General features: G+C 37.0%; 1 non-coding gene across 1 annotated transcript; it reads left to right on the forward strand.

The window, feature by feature from the left end:
* Positions 1–18,569: 18,569 nt before the first annotated feature.
* Positions 18,570–18,676, forward strand: LOC113860304. Its single transcript, XR_003503759.1, has one exon. It is a non-coding gene; the product is annotated as a small nucleolar RNA R71 (small nucleolar RNA).
* Positions 18,677–19,319: the final 643 nt, after the last annotated feature.

A 19,319-nucleotide genomic window follows, 5' to 3' on the forward strand; every position in this document is an offset into this window, starting at 1 on the left:
TGCAGCATAAGCCTGAGGATTACCTTCTAGAGTGTCAAACTCTTGTAGTGTGGGGTAGCTATCAGTGTAGTGATCTGTAGTTGAGCAAATACCACACAACATGGCTAGAATGGGTGGTGGAGGAGGTGAAGATGCAGCAACACTCTTTTGCATGGAAGCCAATTGTTTTACCATGGATGCTAATTCATCAAGTTTGTGTTCCAGCTTACTAGATTCAGCAACTTGTACTTCACTCACATTTTTGGTAACACAAGAATTTTGCCTTGTTGCAAATTGTTAGGAGTTGGCGGCCATGTTCTCAATCAAGTTGCGAGCTGCAACCGGAGTTTTGTCAACCAACACCCCTCCACTTGCGGCGTCTATCATGCTTTGGTCCATAGGGTGCAGTCCCTCATAAAAGTATTGTATCAACAATTGATCACTAATCTGGTGATGGGGGCAGCTAGCACACAACCTCTTGAATCTTTCGCAATATTCATAGAGGGTCTCTCTTTCAAGTTGTCTTATCCCACATATTTCCTTTCTTATGGACGCAGCTCTTTATGCTGGGAAAAATTTCTCCAGGAAAAGCCTTTTCAAGTTGTCCCAACTAGCAATGGATCCTAGAGGGAGATAGTAAAGTCAATCCTTGGCTGCATCCATCAGAGAGAACGGAAAGGCCTTTAATTTGACATGCTCCTCAGGCACACCTTGTGGCCTCATTGTTGAACAAACAATGTGGAATTGCTTGAGGTGCTTGTGTGGATCTTCACCTGCAAGGCCATGAAATCTTGGCAACAAGTGTATTAGTCCCATTTTCAGAACAAAAGGAGCATCAATATCAGGATACTGTATGCATAAAGTTTGATATGTTACATCCGGTGCAGCCAGTTTCTTTAATGTTCTTTCATTGTCAGCCATTTTTTCAATTTCAAATTCTAATGAATGGGGTGATGAATAGATAGATGAAGGAGATGAAGACTCCTCAAAATGTTCAGAACTATTCCTATATGTTCTAATGCTACTATGAAATGTCCTATCAATCTCTGGGTCAAGTCGATACAAGTCTCCAGGATTCGATCTGGTCATGCACTAGAAACTAATTATAAGGAATGAAAAGAAGTAAGCTAGATGAAACAGCAAAAACGCAGAGAAAATCATATGACAATTATGTAGAAAACTAATGTCTATGTGTAGTAAAATGAAGCAAAGAAGTTAAGCAACAAAAACAGAAAAGAAATTACAACTAATTGCAAGAAAACGCAACACAAGCTAACAAATTCTGCAGAATTCTGCAGAAATGTGGAGCAAAAACAGAGTAATAATGCAGAAAAACAAAAAATAGAGCACTAAAACAGAGCAACTAACAAGTTCAATGCAAAATTAACACCAAACATTCCCTGGCAACGGCGCCAATTTGATGATGCGAGATTTTGCTACTCGTTATGCACAAAGATTATCGTTAATCCTCATCAAATATGCAAAGAAATGTATGCAATACTAGGGTGTTGTCTTAGGTTGTCTCCAAGGAATTTTTGGTTGGGAACATACATCGAACAAGTGTAAACGTATATTTTAAAGCAAGTAAATTGGGGGGAGGTTTGTTGTGACGCCTAAAAATAACAGGATTTTTATTTTTTTTTTGAAACAGGAGAAGCGGAAGGATAACACATTCTTTGAATTCACCTCTAGTATATCACATTTCTGTTTAGAGATTTGTGGTCTCAACCTACAATATCAAAACTAAGTAAAACAACAACCACAACAATAATGCTCCATCATAACTGAATAACCTCATGCAATAGATAGGGAAATATTTAGTGATAATCTCAGAGTACTACACCTTAATAAGGTAAAATGACATAATTAAAATGCACAAAATCAACATAGTTTAGAGATACATGAAATGAAACAGACTGACTCCCTAAGAGCAGTTCCCTAAAAACAATAACAAACAAACTATCCCAATCAGTCGAGAGGAGAATAATCCTCAATGGGATCGGACTCCTCAGAAGATGTCGGGGAAGCAGAGCTAGAAGAAGCAGCGTCCTCTGTCTCCTCTACAATCCATCCAGCAGTGCGAGGTGGTGAATGAACTGTGGTAAAGGGCGAATAAGTGTTTGGGTAGGTAGGGAGCATGTGGGGCAGTACATCCTCATTCCTCACTAAGGGTTCTGCCATATATGTATCTCTCTCAGTGGTCACAGGGGGTGGAGTAGGTTCCTCAGTAGGAAATGGTACAGGCGTAGGTACTGGTCTAGAACTGGGAGTACGGGGATCAACAGACATGGGAGAAGGAGTAGCTGCAAGTGCAGGATAAGGTAGGTGGGAGTCTCTAAGTGGGGTGGAGAAAACAAGCTCGATGGGGGTGTCAACCATAAAGTGGGTGGTCCACGAGTGTCCGACATCTTGTCCATGAATCACCCGTGCCATTCCATGGAAGATGCTTTGCTGTGCTGCCGCGTCGAACACCCAAACGTCCTCCTCAGATGACAGGATCCATACCTTCACTCGGAAGCTGGTCATCTGTACAATACATATACAAAAGTACAACAACACACACAAACAGGGGTGAGTTCTCCAAACACAAGAAAACATCCAATAGCCGTACCCCAAGGAAGGTGGCTTTTCACACCATCACTCAAGTCACATCATTATCCAATCTCAGAACAAACATCAATACAATATAGGTCGGTTCATACTTCTCACAGACAATTCCTAGGTTCATCAAACTAATAATGCTCATGATGCATGAATGCAAGTTTCGTCTCTCACTATCCATCCCTCAAATTTTCGTGTTAATGCACATGGTATGCGTGGGGATCCCTTACTCTACTGCCAGCGACTTGCCCAGCATTTAGTGTAGAGTTCACAATTTCATATCCAAGTCGTATGGCGATCGGAGGACTCCATTCCCTGCATCACAATCGCACAGAAAAGAATTTACATCATTATTCAAAAACACCCAAACTAGTGCTGGCCCCAAACTGGGTCTCTTCGGGAATGGACCTCAACGACCCTAGGATGTGGAGTTCTTGTCGGGCTTGGCTAAGGCTTGCAAGTAGGGTCACGACCCAGCCACAGAGAGCTCTGCTGCACCATCTAGGTCGACTGTTCCCCCTTTCGCCACCCCCGTAGGTCTACTCGGGACCGAACCTCCAATACCTACAGCTGTGCCTCTGTTATGCCATCAAGTCGTTCCAAAGAAATGTTATGATGCATGGAGTATGATTCTCCTTTCTCTCCTCAACGTTTTCTCAATCTTGGGTCATATGGAATTCAAGCACAGAAACAAAGCCCTCACAAGGCCTGCTCAATCACTATTCACTTTCTCATCTAGCATAAATTTGTTAAACAATAAGGTTTAGGAATCACACAAACTTCCAATCCCACCAATGCACATCCACTATTTCCCAACACATAATTCTCAATGATTTTGACACAACCCTCTCAGATTTTCCCACCCAAATCCTATTACATTAACTTACTATATTAACACTACTCAATTTATCATTTCCATTGTTATTAACCATACTACCTCCTACTTTAAATATGACTTATCTCCACTTTTCTCTATCTCTCTGGTTTTTTCCATTTAGTTATTTTCTAATTACGTGTATTGATTCCCGACTACCTATTTAATTCAAGGTTCTTAGTTTCGTTCTAATTCTTTTTAGGTTCATTAATATTAGTCCTCACGCGATAGGTTCCATTAAGCTAATAGTGAGATCTTTCTAAGGATGACTTTTATTGATTAACTACTATATTCAGTCCCTTAATTACCATCTCCATACCTTTAATTACTATCCTTTTTGTTTAGGTAAACTTTCCATAAAAAAGGGCTGCGCTTGATTCTCTCCTTTTATTCCTTGTATAATGTAATGAACATGATGCATGATTCATCTTAGTGCTCACGGATTCAAGTGCAAACAGCAAACACACCTTATCATTATGCAGTCTTTATCACCCATATTTCATCAAAATTATCACAATTTTAAGTACAACTTTTAGGACAACTTTTAGGACTTCTCATCATCAAAATCGAGAATGAATAGTTCTCACTTTCTTGTCCACCACAAATTTCCAAAACATCACATGCATAAAGCTTTTCAAACTAAGTGAACACATCCATCACAATCAATTCAATCATCCATCATCCAAACTAACAAGCAACCATTCTCATGCAAATTACACAAAGTCCAACACGATTTTCAATTTCTAAGTGTAGTTCAATATTCTAGGCTTTTTCCATGCAAGATCAAATCTGTCCAGCTTTTCCACTAGATTTTTATCAAATTAAAATTATGTAACATAAAGGAAACTAACATGTAATGACATAGTTTCATCGTCCAAGTGGAGGGGCAACATTTCCAAGTGACATTCAAATTTCTAAGGGAAAACCGAGACACTTAGGGGCTGAAATCAACATGCAATGGCTTCCATTTCACATGAAATCCAAGGTTCATTGCTTACAAGGATCAATCAACATTTTAAACAAAGAATCCAGCCAAACAAAGGTGAAACCGAGGCATGCACAAAGAGATCCAAAGCATTTCATGGTTAAAAATTAACATGCAAGTGAAAGAGTATGTTGATCAAGTTCACGGTTCATGGTTTCAAGAAGGAAATGTCATTAATTCAAAGGTTCCACAAAGGGAACATAAACACCGAGACATGCACAAGGGAACATCCACATCCACACATCAAAGTTTCAAGCTTTTTAGGAATTAAAGTTGATTAAAAGTGAGATCAAACTCTTTAGGAAGTAACCGAGACATGCAAAAAAGGAAATCCATACACTTTTTGGATAAAACTTAACATGCAAGTTCAGATTTGAAGTTCTTAAAACATGCAGTCCAACACACACTATTTTTCAAGGGAAAAATGTGTAAAAACAGCCAAGAGATGGACATGCAAACACATTAATTGTGAGAACTCCCCCTTGCCTTGATTGTGACAAAAATTTAGGAGCAAAAGGAGTTGATCTTGGCTGGTTCTTCAAAGGAGAGTTGCTGGACCGAGAGGATGAGTTTCAAACTTCAATCTTTCTCCTCTTGGTTAGGTTGTCTTCCTCGGTTCTTTGAAGAGAAAAAAAGGGAAAAGCTTCAAATGGTTAGGATCAAGTGAAAAAGGAAGCTTTTTAGCAGTTCTTGGTGTTAGGCTTCCATGGATCTTCAAAACAAAGAAGGAAAAAGGATGAGAAAGCTTACCTCTTTGAAGGAATGGTCACGGTTTTGAAGAATCAAGCAAGAGAATGCAAGAGTGAAAGCTTGGAGCTCCTTGGCTTGTCTTGGAAGGTTGAGAGGATGAGAACTTTTGGAGAGATTTAGGGAGGGAGGGTCTCGGTTTCTTTGGAGAAATGGAGAGAATAGGAACTTGAAAGGATTTTTGAGAGGAAAGGTGGAGGGCTCACGGTTTTTGAGTGAAAAAAGAGAGAAAATGAGGTGGTTTGGTCTATTTATATGGAGTGTTTAATTTCCCTTTGCCAATTAGAGCTTAATGCTCACGGTTTGGGCTTTGTGGGGCAGTATTCAAATGCAAAACTGCACCAAATTAATTTGAAGCAATTTGGAAGTGGAATTTGGTGAAAAACTTGAATAATAAGGGTGTCACGATTTTTTGTGCATGAATAGTGAATTCTTTTGCAAACTTGTAAGTTAAGCAATCACATTTTGGCAAGCAAAATGCATGGAGGAGTGTGGAGGCTACATGCACACGGTTTGGAGTAAAACATTCCAAGAATTGCGCAAAATTCCAAAGGCTAGATTCTAGGCAGCAATTGCATGCAATGTGATTGGCCGACGAGGAATTTGATGTGATGAGATTGACTTTCGAAGGGACATTTGACATGGTGCAGATTTCAAGAAAAGCATTTAATTGGAGTAATCATGATGCCGGCCTTTTAGAAGACACGATTAGAAAGTTCCGGAATAATTTTGTCTACTAATCGGGAGGCAAGAATCTTTTGCATGAATTTCTAGTGGTCGATACTAGATTTGGAAATCTTTACAATAATGATTTCTAGATTTCGTGAGATTCCGTGTAGAATTTTGACGGCTAAGGAATGATTACAAAATCTTAGCAATGATTACAAAATCTCACGTTTTTCAAGGCGAATACCTTTGATTTGACAATTTAAATAAGATAAAATTTTAACTTTCGGGATAAAATTATCAGGGGCAGTGTGGACAGTACAGTTGAACATACTCAAGAAAATCCTTGGACGATAGTGAAACTTTATGTTTGCATGCAGTTACCTTAAAATACCGAACTTAGAAATAATTCAATATTCTTATCAAAATAAAATAAAATAATTCAATTTAACCTCCATCTAATTATTCCGATACTAAAGAAGCAGAGTAAGCAAGCAAGTACAATTCAACGGTCGCTAGCTGAATCAGGAGAATCGGGGCGTTACATTTGTCAATTTCCAGATTTTAATCAAGAGCAAAATGTAAACTAGTAAAATTCAATCAATTAAAAAGAGTAATCCCTAGTCAATCAATGAGTTCTATCACTATTCTTCCAAATGATTCAATAACCCCCTATTTTTCCCTTAAATTAAGTTAATCTAACAAGCGAAAATTAACTTTAGCATCCCAATTAAAATTAAGCATCTTAATGGGCTCCAATCTCTATCCCTAAGATTAAGCAATTTTGGAATTTCGTTTGGGTAATTTAGGGTTCATCAAGCAATGTTCCCTTCATGCAAATTCCATTTCATTCAAAGATTAGGGTTAATAAATCCAAGGAAAGAAAGAGTAATATTGCCATTAAACCCAAGAATTCAAGATTCATGTGCATTGACTAGGAATTACAAGGAAGTTTAGTCCTCCATGTGGATGGGCTTCACAAATGAAAGAAGCAAATGCAGAAACGTAAGCAACATCAATGTAAAATAAATGAGAATCAAAAGGGAAATTGGAAATTAAAAACCTATAATGGACCCCTGGCTGTCACCCAAAGATCCTAAGCTCTGCAAAATAATCCCAAAAGTGGCAAAAGAATCTAAGGAAATGTAAAAAGCTTCGTACCCTAATTTCTCAAATTCTATTTATAGTGCAGAAATTTTCACCCAAAGTGACAACTACGGTTTCATAGTGATAACGCGCAACGTTCCAAAGTGATTACGCACATTCCATAGTGATAACGCGCAAGGTCTGTGATTTTGGCCTCTCTGGAGTTATCACTTTGGCTTCATAGTGATAACGCGCAATGCCCCAAAGTGATTACTCTCACTCCATAGTGTTTACGTGCAGGTCCTGTGTTTTTGCCCTCTCTGGAGTTGTCACTTTGGCATCAGAGTGATAACTTTGGCTGCTCCAGAGTGTCTACTATGGTTTCATAGTAGCTACACGCAGGATCTTGTACTTTTTGGCCTTTCTGGAGTTGTCACTATGGGTTCATAATGATCACTCTGGTCTACCTTTCTGGAACAAGCTTGCTGTAGTGTTCACTATGGACTCCAAAGTGATCACTTTTACCTCAAACTTTCTCAAATGCTAAAAATCCATGGAAAAAGTCTAGAAACTCCTGCACAATTATTCAAATGATCAAAATTACAAACTATATCTATGTAAATCAATGTAAATTAACGTAAAATTAAGAAATCTATTATAAATTGACCAAAATGATATTTTTATGTTATTTACAACCCTAAGTTTACTTTTTTCTATTAAGAAACATTAAAATAACAAGTAAAAATCTAATAAAATGTGGATTCATCAGCTTGCTCCACTCCAATTCCTCTTCGTGAAGCTCCGAGATTTGAATCCCCACTCCTTTCTCTCACTTCCTCTAACAAGAATCTAACTAAAAAAACTGAAAATGAACAGAATCGCCTTTTTTCTGATCGTTTCTGGTATTTATAGAATTTCCCAGATTTTCACGTCATCACTTTTATGAGAAATAGTAGTTACGCAGAAGGTTTATGGTTGGGCGTTAACACTTTTCCCAGTAATAGTGGCCACGCGCAACTTCCTGATATTGAGAGCTCTCTGGAACTATCACTCTTGCTGATAAAAGTGACAACGCAGAGCCAAAATAGTTGCGCGTTATCACTCTTACAGATAAAAGTGACTACGCGCAACTCGCCAAGTTGAAGACTCTCTGGAACGATCACTTTTGATGACAATAGTGGTTACGCAGAGCTTTCCTGATATTTTGCCTCTCTGGAACTCTCACTTTTAATGATAAAAGTGGTAACGCCCAGGCTTCACTTCTTCTTTGAGCTCTGAAGTGATCACTTTCACTGACAATAGTGATCACGCCCAGTCTACATTTTCTTATTCTTGTGTTTTTGGAGTCCAGACTTGCTTCTTTCCCCTTCCTTGCATCAAACCTCCATGGATATGATCCTTGCTCAATTTATTCCTTCAAAAACAAAATTAAAAACTTAATTCCTAAGCAAAAATTTCACAATTGCTAAAATAACTACAAATTTAAAGAAAATTTCAATTCCTTCTTTTTTTTCTGAGTTTTTCTGCTTTCTTTATATATTTTTCTTATCAAATGTGTTAGAACTATGCTAAAATATCAGTCAAAATATAGATTCATCAGGAACTCAGATCTAGACAACAAGTGTTGCTGTTCAATTCAAGACTGAAATTATTTCCAAGGAAACTCAGATCAAGGTGGTCTGGACCCTTCCTCATTAAAGAAGTATCACCTTATGGTGCAGTCTTGGTGGCAGATCCTAATACAGGAAGAGAGTTCAAAGTTAATGGTCAAAGGTTAAAAATTTATCATAGAGAGGCATTCTCAAAGGAAATTTCATGCATTAAAGTGGTTTCTCTTGAATGAGAAACATCAAACGTCAAGCTAGTGACGTTCAAAGAGCGCTTGTGAGAGGCAACTCACGTTTCTAAAATCTGAACTCTTATTAATTGAAGTTTAGATGTTCAGTTTCTAGTTAATTTTAAGTCATAGTAGTATATTTTGTTGAATTAGGTGGAAATTAATATTTTGAAATTTGATTTTTGATAAGGAAGTGTAGTGAAAATTTATTGGTTGTTTGCTGTGATTCAGGAAAAAAAAATTAGATGGTGAACTTAAGTTTCAAGATGAGTCATGATCAAGGAATTTAAATTGCAGAAAAATTATAGTTCTTAAGCTGATATGGAGGGAACAATCATAGGAGTTGAGACTTCAAGTGAGTAGAGTAACAACACAGGAACCTTATGATCTGTGCGTTGAAACTTTAAACACTTGAAGCCAACACGCGGAGACCAATAAAGAAGAATCTGAAGCGGAGAGTTGTGCGTTTCTACTCTAAACAGCTGAAGTTTCAATGCACAATTGCGCGCTGACACGCTATATGGATAGAGCCAAAATGCAGAAGCTCTGAGTGAAGAGCTGAAGAGGAGCAGTTGCGCGTCTTCACTCTACTCACATGACGCCTTGGCGCGCAAAACCGCGCCTTCACTTTAACTGTTTGAAGACAAGACGTATTCTAAGTGCCTTACACAGAGCAACTGCGCGCCTTAACGCCAACTAAATGAAGTTGCCACGCGCAGTTGCGCGCCTTCACCCTAGCCGTTTGTCGCCAACATGCGCAAAGGTCAGATCTTTAAACCTTAACTTCTTTCATTTTATAGTGAGCACGTGAGCTGCTTGAGGGTTTTAAGTTGAAACGTAGAACGAGTGAAGTAGCCACGCCTGAGGTATTTTTGAACAAAATTTTCTGCGTGATTACTTGCCCTATTTAAAGCCTTCACGCGTTCAGAGTTCTCACTTAAAGCCCCCAGAGCCAAAGCGCACTGTGAAAAACCCTAGCTGCCCAGAAAACTTCATAAAAAATCAGAAAATTTTTGCTTGTTTTGAACTGTATCTAAGACTTAATTCCACTACATTATCACTGTCGAGTAAGTCTATCAATTCTGCACTCCATTTACAGGTAATTTTCATCAAATTGCAAAATTTAAATTTTAGGGTTCTTCTTAATCTGATTTGGGGATAATTTGGGGATTCTGATTTAGGAGTGAATTATGTTTAATTGATGATTGGAACATGCAATTAAGGTGTGATTGAATTGAATACATGCCAGACCTGTAATTTTTAATGAGAATTTGAATCTGCATTATGAATTTTCGTTTTGTTCCTTTGCTGAGTATGTACAAAAATATTTTCATAAATAATTAGGGAATTTTGTTGATAAATTCGTGCAATGTAGCATTGAGAATGATGCAAAACATGTTCTATGAAATGCTGAATGAATTTTCATCAGTCTAATATCCAGAAAAAAATTCAAATTAAATTTTACAAGTACTAGTGTGCTTTTTAGTACTGTAAACTGTTAATCAAGACACTCTGGATTATTATTCTGATGAATTGCAGTGATTTGTTTTGCATTTTATTTTATTTTTTATCATAGAACTTTGATCCTGCAGTTGTTGTCATACTGCTTTCCATTTAGCACATTGAACATGGAAATTAAGAGTTGAGCTAAACCTGAAAACTTTGGACATAGCTAGATACTGGAATTATAACTTACTGATGGTTCACATAAGCTTTAAGAGATAGCATATTCTCTGTATTTGGAGTTAGGAAAAATGCTACACATGTTGAATTAATTTCTGCACACTTGGTTAAATTCTGAACTCATTATTTCTTGATATAAAATTGTGATAGGTACTGAAAAATGGCAAGAACACCAAGGGGAACTCCAAGGACAAAATGAGGCAGATTTTCAGAAGGTCCTTCTTCAAGAGCAATCCCTGACCATGATCCTAGATTCAGAGGCATTCCATAGGAAAACTACTTCAAGGCTAATATTTTGAAAAGAAAAATAGTTCATGATAGAAACTTTGAAATAAAGGAGGATGAACACCCTGAATTCTCTGATCAAATCAAGAGGAGAGGATGGGAATTATTTGTCTCAGTTGCTGGAAAGGGATTCAGAGAGTTGACACAAGAATTCTATGCAAATGCTTTGAGGACTAAGGGAGAACATTTACCTCCCAATCACACTTTTGTTAGAGGCAAAGTGATCAATTTCTCAGCTGAAAACATCAATAGAGTGTTGCAGATCACAGCTAAAAGGGAAGAAGAACAGCAAGATTTTCATGAATTTCTGAATAAGCCAGTCAAGGATTACACAGAAATTCTACACAGAATAGGCAAACCAGGGACAACTTGGGAAATGAAAGCAAGAGATGAGGCTAAAAACATCTCCATACCCAAGAATATTCCAACCAGAAATCTGCTGCCCCTCACAAAAGTGTGGAGTATTTTTATTTTGAGTTCTTTTATGCCTGTAATTCATAGTTCCACTATTTCCATCAAGAGAGCAGAATTCATCTTTGCAATAGTGGATGACTTCTTTGTGGATGTTGGGAAGGTGATTAACAGTAGCATTAAGACAATTTTAAAATCAAAGGCTGATTCTTTAGCCTTTCCAGGACTGTTAGCTTTGTTGTGCAAGGATGCTGGAGTGAATTTTGCAGATTTCAGATAACAACTTAAGGCCACTCCTCCTATAACAGCTGCTATGATCAAAGAAATATACACCAACACTCCTGTCACTGCTACCTCACCTCTTCCAACTAAATTCAAAAAGGAATCTCCTCTGAAAATGAAATCTCAATTGCAGAAAATTTTGGACAGGCAAGAGTCCTTGGCTGCAAGGCAGGATGCTCTCCTTGAAAGTCATAAATCTGGACTTCTTTTGATGGACACTATGATGATAAACATAGGAAAAAAGCTAGGAATGACAAAAGAGTAGCTATATGAGTCTGAAGTTCAAAATGTGCCATGTCTAAGGGCCACTACATTCAACAATCTGCCATTGTTCACTCATGGTATGCACACTCCTCCAAGAGAAAATGAAGAAGAAGAAGTAGAAGAAGAGGAAATCAGTTCAGAGGAAGAAGAGGATGAAGAAGCATAGATTAGGAGTTATTTTGCTTTATTTTACAATTGTAAAAGTTTTAGTGTTCAGAACAATTTATATTTTGTATAATTCAGTGAGCACTTTTGAATGCTGAGAACATTTTAAATCCTTTTCAGTTGTAATGCAATTTGTTGTTAATTACTTTAAATTTCTGCAGTACTCATTTCATACAATTCCTTTAAACTGCTGATGATTTGAATTTCGTTTGTGCAGAACACTTTACATTTGCACAAAGCACTCACACTTGGACTGCACACTTGCACAAGCTTTCATAGAAGGGGGTGAAATTCTGTACCTCTACTTCATGATTTTAAGCTAAAAACACTTCCTGAAAAACACAAAAATAACTGAAAATGAATCATTGAACTGTATTTTTTTTGAAATAATTGAAAATAATGAGATTCTGTAAATTCTGAATTTCAAATTCTTTTAAGTTATTTTTCCCATTCTCACATGATTGTCACACTTATCAATTTCAAAATAAGGTAGTCTTGCCATTCTGTGCATTCAATTTTGAAAAAGTAGATTGTGAGCTTAATTGTTTAATATTTTCACTTTAATTCCTTAGTGAGACTTGAGCCTCATGCATAACATTTCTTGATGTGTGAAATAGATCTCATACTTTGCTGCACCTCTAGAACTTGCATTGTTCTTGATTGAATTTATAATATGTTACAATCACATATATGATGGAGGCCTTCCTTGTATATGCTTAGAGCCTAAATAAACCTCCCTTGTGCTGAAAATCCTAGTTCACCTTTTTGAGCCTTTAACCTGTCTTTTGGTAAACTTCAATCTAAGCTTTACTGAAAAACCATGACACCTTTCCAAATAGAAAAGAGGCAATTTAAGTTTAAGATGATTTTCAGAATTAAGTTTCGGGTGGCATGTTGTAATATTGTGTGACATTGCTTGAGGACAAGCAAAGTTTTAAGTTTGGGGTGGGTAACAGCAAAGTATGAGTCATTTGAAAAGAATGATTGAATGAAAAAGCAAAGTATTGAAAAGAAGAAATAGGAAAAGTGAACATTAGAAAAGAAATTCGTACAGAAAATTCAGAAAATAAAAAGCACTTGAAATATTTCAAAAACTCAGGAAATGCTGTGCAGAAATTGAATGGAAGAAAAGAGAATGCAATCTCATGCTAAAATTCTGAATATCATCTACTTGGATTGCATCTTTTCTGTTTGGCATAACTTGCTTTGTTTCCAAATTCTTTGAACACCTACCTATCCTTTAACCTTAATTTCACCTGAAAAGTCCTTTTGATATGTGATTTGTTACATTTTTTTTAAAGGAGATTGAGAATTTATGCAAGCCTATGGTAGAGTGTAGTAAAAATGATGATTTTGAGAGCAAATACTGAGCCTAAACACTAATTGAGTGATGAGGGAAACACTACTTATGAGCTGTGAACATATTTTTCAATTTTGCTCATATGAAACTTTGCTGAATTACATGAATTCATATGGCATATTTTTGTTGATTAAGTGGTTAAAACAGTGTAATGATCATGTTGATCAATGGATGAATAACTTGATTTGGATGAGAAATCAGAAAGATACAGAATTGGGTATTAGAAATGTTGAAAAATCAGTTTGATGATTGAATTCTTGTCAATTGGACTTTTCTCTTTCCCTTTTGTTTGATTTGATTTACTTGAGGACAAGCAAAATTCTAAGTTTGGGGTGGTGATAAATCCATATTTTACCATGTTTTTAGCATAGTTTTGATTAATAATTAGGAAAATAGTTCTAAAATAAACTTGAAAAGATCACAAAAATAATATAATTAGTATAAATTGTTATTTTGTTGAAATATTAAAAATTGTTTAGATTTTTGTAGGAGTTCATGCAAAAAGATAGAAAGCTATTGAAAGTGCTGAAAGGAAGGATTAGCAGCTGAAATTGAAGAAGAATAGTCAAAGAATCAAGCTTGAAGAAATCCTAAGAGCTAGGCGTTACAACTCCAAGTGATTGGCATTTGAACGTGGAAGCACTAGGTCTGTGTGGCCACTCTGAGTGATGCGCGTTAACACTCTAGCAACTGAAATTGAATAACTGCCATTGCGTTGAAACGCACATCACTTGGCGCTTTGGCGTGCAATAGAGCGTGGAAACGCATAACAGATGGCGTAGTAACGCAGAGCTGAGCACATGGAAGAAGCGTTCATTGAAGTGTTGTGCGTTGAAACGCACATCACTTGAAGCCTTGGCACACAAGAGCGTGTTGCAACTCATAGCACTTGCAGCCAAGGCGCGCAACGGTGTGCCTTCACTTCAGTCACTGCGCGTTTTGGCGCAAAACTCTACAATTTTTATAACTTCTTCTTCTCGCCAATTCTGGACGTTTGGAGCTTTTGTATCACTTTTAGAAAATTCCAGAACACTTGGGGATAACTAACTTTCAAAATTCCAAGGGTTAAGTCGAAGAATTAGAGGAACTCTATAAATAGGAATTAGAAACTTAGAAAAAAGGCTTTTTGTCATTTTTAGGTTTTGGTATTCAGTTGTAACCGTTTTAACTTCCAAGGGAAGTCAGAGGGAGAAGAGAGGAGCGACTTTTGTTCTTCTTTGCTAGAGGAATCTGGGAGAAGACAAAGTTATGGAGATGGCTCTCTGCTTTTCATCTTCTTTTCTTCTTGCTTCTCTTCATTTCATTGTAATGTGTTTCTAACTCTTTTTGTTAGGGATTTATGGATCTAGAATTGATATATTGATTTCGTTTTGACTCTAAACTTTGAGTATTTGATTTGATTGAGAAATTAACTCTGTGTTTACTTGATCTTTGAATGGAAATTCAATTGATTAATCAAAAAGTAACCTTCACTAATGGAAATTGGGTTAGTTGCTTGATCTGAATTAATTCCCAAAACTATTGATTTTCTTAGGAATAAGTGATCTTAGTTTTGCAATCTTTTAGTTCTAATTCGTAATGCAATATTGAACTAAATTTGGCCTAAGGAATTAGGGAGATTTGGTTAAATATTAGGACCAATGAATTGAGGAATCAATCTTTAGTTATTATAAAGAGAAACCTATTGTCAATCAATCAATTGCTTGAATGTTCAGAGGCAGAACTGAATTGATATTGATATTCTAGTGAAATAAATTCCTAACTTTTTCTTCCATTCGTAATTCATTCAAATATTACAAATTAACATTTTATTTTTAACAATATCTCATTTATTTAATTCTGAAATTTTATTTCTTGAATATTGAAATCTGTTCAATGAATTGTTTGGTGCAAAAGGTTACTATCTTGTGAATTGGTGATTAAAAATAAGATCCTAGAGGACGATACTTGGGACTCAATCTGATTTCCACATTTTATAACTTGCTACAACTACCTAGTACACTTGCTAGTAGTGAATTACACCATTTAAGTACTATGATATAGAAAAAGTGTAACAAATACATATAAAGGCTGTCACTTAGCAGCCACAAAACCCTAAAAGTTTATGGGCCAGCTAGCCCATTAAAACATAATGAAAATAAAAGAAATAACAATAACTAGAATTTATTGGGCTAAATTCATATGCCCATATGGTAGCCCACTTAAACTTATGACAAAATTTATTTAGCAGCATACAATGCTTTTAAAACCCTAAAAAATAAAATTAAAATAATAGCAGCCCTTCTTGCATCAAGGGTCTTCAATTGGAACAATGCAATGAACCAATTTAGGCTCTAAGTCCTCCAATTTAGGGGCAACTTCAAGAATTGTTGCTACCACTTGGTTTAGAGTCTCCTTAGCCTTCTTAGTTCTTGCTCTAGTCATAGGTCCCCCAAGTCCTTCAAGTGCGTTGTTCCTCTTGTCCTTAACCATGTCCTTATCAAAAGTATAGTACCTTAGTTTGACATTTGAGTGAAAAGTATGGAAATATAAGATTCTAATTAGGAATCATTTTGATTGCCTATGCTCATTGATATTACTCTTATTGCTCTCTTTATCTCCGTTGTTTCGGGTTCCTTGTATGGTATTATGTTTCAAGTTATTATGTTACTCTCTTAATTAGCACTTTGTTTAAGGACAAGCAAATAGATAAGTATGGGGGAGTTGATAAGTCTGTAATTTGGCCAAATTTTACAGCCACATATTGATATTTGACCTTTATTTCATTTAGATTTTACACAAATTTATATATTGATTGCACAATTTGGTAGAAGGAAGCTGGAAATGGATTTTTTTTCTTGATCTTTAGGAGCCACAGGTATTTGCATATAACCAGAATAGTCATCTAAACAACAGTAAAATTCATGCCTAGCTAACTTTTCTAACATTTGATCAATAAAGGGTAGGGGGAAGTGATCCTTCCGGGTGGCTTCATTAAGCTTCCTGTAATCGATACACATTCTCCACCTGGTTACCTTTCTGACGGCAATGAGTTCCTGTTGCTCATTCTGCATGACTGTGATCCCTCCTTTCTTTGGACAACCTACACAGGACTCACCCAAGGGCTATCAGAGATTAGGAATATGATATCAGCATCTAACAACTTAATTACCTTCTTTTTCACTACTTCTTTTAGATTGGGATTTAATCGCCTTTGGGGTTGCACTTTTGGTTTGAATTCTTCCTTCAGGTGAATTCTATGCGTGCATATGGAAGGACTGATGCCCTTAATATCATTAATGCTCCACCCAAAAGCCTCCTTGTTCTCCCTCAGCACTCTCAAAAGCTTCTCCTCCATGCTACCTGTTAGATTGGTAGAAATAATTACGGGCAAGTGAGATGGAAGGCCTTTTTGAAGGAAGGGATTTGAGTTCTAGTTCAGGAGGTTCTTCGACTGATGGCTTGATTCTTTTCTGAGAATGCTCTCCTATATCTTCAAAAATCCTTCGTATGAACCATTTTCCTCGTGCTCTACTGTTCAATGCTAAGATCTCATCCATTATTTCTTCAGTGTCGTGAAGATCCCTCCTTTCCAATGTAAGTATCCTTTCCAATGCATATTTTATTAATTCATCTTGTACTTGTGGCACATTCAAAGACAACGGGGTAGCATCTGCAGCTGTCACAAAATTACATAAACCAAAAGTGGAGGGATGCTTGAGTGAATTAAAAATTTTAAATACTACTTTCTCATTATCCAATCTTAATGTAAGCTTCCCTTGATGAACGTCTATTATTATTCTTCCTGTGGCTAGGAAAGGCCTCTCTAGTATGATGGATACTTCATCATCCTCTTCCATGTCAAGGACAATGAAATCTGCAAGAAATATGAACTTATCTACCTTGACCAGGACATCCTCCACTATGCCTCTAGGATATATTATCGAACAATTAGCAAGCTGCAAAGAGATTGAAGTTGGTTTGGGTTCTTGCATACTCAACCTTCTAAACAGAAAATTGCATTAAAGTAATGCTAGCGCCTAAATCACAAAGCGCTTTATCAAAATAAGAGTTGCCTATAGTGCATGGAATCTTAAAACTCTCTGGATCCTTAAGTTTAGGCGGCAGCTTCTTTAGTAGAATTGTTGAGCATTCCTCATTCAATCTAACCGTCTCGAATTCTTCCAATTTCTTTTTATTGCTTAGCATCTCCTTAAGAAACTTAGCATATTTAGGCATCTATGAGATGACTTCAACAAAAGGAATATTGATGTGGAGCTTTTTGAGGATCTTGAGAAACGTATTGAACTGTGGGTCTCTCTGATTACCTATCAATCGTTGTGGAAATGGAACTTTTGGCTTTGCAATAGCTGATGCATCTTCCCTTGTTTCTTTGTTCTCATCTGGGTGGTAAGCACGACCTTGCTCATCATTAAGCACGGCCTTGCCTTCGTTGAGCATAGTCGTGCCTTCATTGTCTGCAAGGGCATGTTGTTCTAAGCACGGTCATGCTACCTCAGACAGCATGGGCGTGCAGGGTGATGCAAGGGTGTGCTCCTCTATGAGCACAAGTGTGCATGACTTATGTGTTTGCATTCCAATAAGGCTCCTTCCCACTTCTCAGGGTAATAGCCTTTGCTTGTTCCTTAGGATTCGGTTCTAGTTGGGATGGTAGTGTTCCCAATGCTCTCTGGCTGAAGAGACTCATGATTTGCTCCAACTAAGACTCAAGCTTTGAAGACTGAGTCCTCATTTCAAATTTAATTTCTGCAAACATCTTATCTTTCCTCTCAATTTGTTGTCCAATCTGAGCCTCAAGTTTAGCTATTCTTTTGTCAAAGTTGTGCACGTATTGCATCATCTGTTCTTGAAAATTGGATTGAAATTTGGAGGCTTCTTTTCTTTCTACCTTCTCTCCTTGGCTTTGCACGTGGGGAGGGCAATAGAGCGTATTCTGATTTCCTTGGCAGTTTCCCTAAGGGTTTGTGTTGCTATTATGCCATCCTCGTTGTAGTTATTACCCATGAAGTTCACCTCCTCTTGATCAAACTCTGTATTATGTACTGACTTTGTGGGTTGATCTTGTGCCTTTATTAAGTACTCCAGTTGCTTTGTGAGGGCTGCCATCTGACTTATTAGAGGGTTGCTGCTCTTTGCTTGATAAACCGGTGTGGCTTCCTTTCTTCTAAGGTTATACAAGTCAGTTGTGTGCCACTGAAAGCTGACAGATGCGATTTCATCTATCAATCTGAATGCGTTATCTGGGTCTTTCCTTATAATAGATCCTCCTGCTATGACATCAATCGTGGCCCTGTTATTGATGGATAGGCCACTGTAAAAGATTTGCATATGCCTCCAAGTTGAAAAATCATGATGTGGGCATGTTCTCAATAGTTCCCCGAATCGCTCACACGCCTTAAATAAGGATTTTGCTTCATATTGTTAGAAGCAACATATCTCCGTCATAAGCTTAGAGGACCTTGATGGGAGAAAGCACTTTCCCAAGAATTATTGAGTGAGATCCTCCTAGGTTATGATGGAATTGGCATGGAGTAAAGAAAACCATGCATTCACCTTTTTAGATACTAAGAAGGGGAAAAGGTAGAGTTGAATAGCATCGTTGGAGACTCCATTGTACTTGATGGTGTCCGTCAATTGGAGGAACTTTGTCAGATGTAAATTGGGTCTTTGTTCAGTATGCCCCCAAACTGTATAGAATTTTGCACCATGGTTATGAGTGCTGGTTTAAGTTCAAAGTTGTTGGCCTCTACACTAAGGGCCGCAATACTTCCAGGAGTGCCTCTAGCAGTAGGTGTCATGTAATCTTGAATTTATCTTTTTTCCTCTGCCATTCTTTGCTCTCTCACTTCCTTTCTTTGTCTACGGACTGTTCTTTCAATCTCCGGATCAAATAAACAAGTTGTAGAGCACTTAGAATGAGTGAGCATACACTAGAAAGAATTATGAAATAAAATAAAAAAAAAATAAAATAAAAATAAAAATTATAAAATATAAAAAAAAGAATTTAACAATAAACAAAACAGAATTAAAATAAAGTAAAACACAAATTGCTCAAATCAATTAAATTTGAGATTTTCTTAATATTGAAAAAAGC

This window comes from Abrus precatorius, unplaced genomic scaffold (genome assembly GCF_003935025.1).
Source record: "Abrus precatorius isolate BTA unplaced genomic scaffold, Abrus_2018 Scaffold2, whole genome shotgun sequence".
Lineage (NCBI taxonomy): Eukaryota > Viridiplantae > Streptophyta > Magnoliopsida > Fabales > Fabaceae > Abrus > Abrus precatorius.